General features: G+C 41.1%; 1 pseudogene; it reads right to left on the bottom strand.

The window, feature by feature from the left end:
• Nucleotides 1-2143: 2143 nt before the first annotated feature.
• On the bottom strand, nt 2144-3069 carry LOC129551153 (olfactory receptor 5F1-like; annotated as a pseudogene).
• Between the last annotated feature and the right edge of the window lie 279 nt (nt 3070-3348).

Genomic DNA, 3348 nt, shown 5'->3' on the forward strand with positions numbered 1-3348 from the left:
CGTCGTCCCCGTCTCCTCCTGCCCCGTATCCTTCCAAGCATAAGAGTCTTTTCCAGTGAGTCAACTCGTCACATGAGGTGGCCAAAGTATTGGAGTTTCAGCAGTAGCATCAGTGCTTCCAGTGAACACCCAGGATTGATCTCCTTTAGAATGGACTGGTTGGATCTCCTTGCAGTACAAGGGACTCTCAAGAGTCTTCTCCAGCACCACAGTTCAAAAGCATCAATTCTTTGGCGATCAGCTTTTTCACAGTCCAATTCTCACATCCATACATGACCATGGGAAAAAAAATAGCCTTGACTAGACGGACCTTGGATGGCAAAGTAATGTCTCTGCTTTTTAATATGCTATCTAAGTTGGTCATAATTTTCCTTCCAAGGAGTAAGCGTCTTTTAATTTCATGGCTGCAATCAGCATCCACAGTAATTTTGGAGCCCCAAAAAATAAATTCTGACACTGCTTCCACTGTTTCCCCATCTATTTCCTATGAAGTGATGGGACCAGATGCCATGATCTTTGTTTTCTGAATGTTGAGCTTCAAGCCAACCGTTACAGTCTCCTCTTCACTTTCATCAAGAGGCTTTTCAGTTCCTCTTCACTTTCTACCATACGGGTGGTGTCATCTGCATATCTGAGATTATTGATATTTCTCCCGGCAATCTTGATTCCAGCTTGTGCTTCTTCCAGCCCAGCTTTCCTCATGATGTATTCTGCATAAAAGCTAAATAAGCAGGGTGACAATATATAACCCTGACATACTCCTTTTCCTATTTGGAACCAGTATGTTCCATGTTTAGTTCTAACTGTTGCTTCCTGACCTGCATACAGGTTTCTCAAGAGGCAGGTCAGGTGGTCTGGTATTCCCATCTCTTTCAGAATTTCCCACAGTTTACTGTGATCCACACAGTTAAAGTCCTTGGCATAGTCAATGAAGCAGAAATAGATATTTTTCTGGAACTCTCTTTCTTTCTCCATGATCCAGCGGATGTTGGCAATTTGATCTCCGGCTCCTCTGCCTTTTCTAAAACCTGCTTAAACATCTGTAACTTCACGGTTCACATAATGCTGAAGCCTGGCCTGGAGAATTTTGAGCATGATTTTACTAGCGTGTGAGATGAGTGCAATTGTGCAGTAGTTTGAGCATTCTTTGGCATTGTCTTTCTTTGGGATTGGAATGAAGACTGACCTTTTCCAGTCCTGTGGCCACTGCTGATTTTTCCAAAGTTGCTGTCATAATGAGTGCAGCACTTTCACAGCATCATCTTTCAGGATTTGAAATAACTCAATTGGAATTCCATCACCTCCACTAGCTTTGTTTGTAGTGATGCTCTCTAAGGCCCACTTGACTTCACATTCCAAGATGTCTGGCTCCAGGTGAATTATCACACCATCGCGATTATCTTGGTCGTTAAGATTCTTTTTGTACAGTTCTTCTGTGTATTCTTGCCACCTCTTCCTAACTTTTGTCTCTAAATTATCTGATAGTCATACCTCACTCTGCTACCCCATGGCAGACTGGAATTCCATCCGCCTATGGAATTTTCCAGGTTAGAATGCTCTAGTGGGTTGCTATTTCCTTCTCCAGGTGATCCTCCTGACCCAGGGGTTGAACCCTTGTCCCCTGCGTCTTTTTCATTGGTGGGCAAATTCTTTACCACTGTGCCACCAGTGAAGCCCAAGAATTAATCTTTTTATTCTCTAAACAAAGTTTCATAGTTAATAAACTATGGTTGTTTAAAACCATAGTACTTTTGAGAACCCAGTGGAAATATAGAACAATTAGATGAAAGTTTTAGAGTTGCATATAAATTTGATAATTTTGTTTATCCTGTTGAATATGAGGGTTAGTTGCTAAGTTGTGTCCACCTCCATGGGCAGAGAAGCCCTCTAGGTTCCTCTGTTCATGGGATTTCCCAAGCAAGAATACTGAAGTGGGTTGCAATTTCCACCTCCAGTTGGATTCATATATTTGGATATATATAAAACATGATTACTTAGCAAATATTCTAATGGAAAATGATAAGTTGATCCAGCATTTTAAAGTTCAGTATGTACTCTACTAAGTAAAGAAAATGAAGTCCACAATCAGTAAGATTAAACCAGTGTTTTAAAATTCATTAGATACTCCATTTAGTTCAGAAAATTAACCAAGCAACCCCAGAAATGAAGTGATCCTTTTCCTACTAATTACATCCCATAAAGCCTTCTTCCCTTCACTCTTCCAGAGGCTGTAGATCAGAGGATTCAACATGGGGATGACCACTTTGTCCTGAATCAGGGAGTAGCTGGAGGAAGGTCTGAGATAAGTATAGGTGGAGGTGGAATAGAACAGGATGATGGCTGTCAGGTGAGACGCACACATGGAAAATGTTTTGTGCCTCCCCTCCCCTGCATGCATATGGAAGATGAAGAAGAGAATGTAGGAGTATGAGGTGAGGATCACCAGCAGAGTCACAACTATATTCACACCTGCAAAAGTGGACAAAATGCTTTCATACAGGTGTGTATCAGAACACGAGAGCTTAAAAATTGGAGGGGTGTCACAGAAGTGATGGATGACATTGGAACTGCAGAATGACAAGCTGCTCACATAACCTGTGTGAATCACAGAGTTCAACAGTCCTGCTGTAAAAGCCTCTCCTGTCATTTGCAGGCAGACCGTCCTGGATGTGATCAAGGAGTAAAGGAGAGGGCTGCATATGGCCACATAGCGGTCATAGGCCATTAACCCTAAAAGGATGCATTCAGTTGTGGCAAAGGCTAAAAAGAAGTACATCTGCAGAAAGCAGACAGCAAAGGAGCTGGTTTTCTTCTCTGATAAAAAGCCTAACAACATCTTTGGAGTGATGTTGGATAAATAACTAATGCCTACAAAAGAAAGGATTGCCAGGAAGAAATACATAGATAATCAATCCTGATTAGAAGGATCATTCCAGTATTTCCCACAACTGTAAGTGTGTAAATCACTATAAAAAGAAAAAAAAAAAAAAGGATAGCCTGTAGCTCCAGTATGTCTGCTAACCCCAACAGGAGGAACTCTGTCATCAAAGTACAATTTTTTCTGGCCATTTATTAAAGATGTTTTATGCTTAAACTTGGATTCCTTGTAAATATGTCATTGTCTATATTTCACAAGGAATAGTAGAAATATTAATGAAGGTACTAACACATGGAAAAAAAAAATATCCTGGGATAATATAGTAGAGTAAGCAGAGTGACTATCAGTTCAGTTCAGTTCAGTTGATCAGTCATGCCCGATTCTTTGAGACTGCATGGACAGCACGCCAGGCTTACCTGTCCATGACCAACTCCTGGAGTGACTGTAGTAGAAGGGAAATTAGTGGACAA

Source organism: Moschus berezovskii, chromosome 17 (assembly GCF_049115385.1).
Source record: "Moschus berezovskii isolate FMDL1 chromosome 17, NW_MosBer_1.0, whole genome shotgun sequence".
Lineage (NCBI taxonomy): Eukaryota > Metazoa > Chordata > Mammalia > Artiodactyla > Moschidae > Moschus > Moschus berezovskii.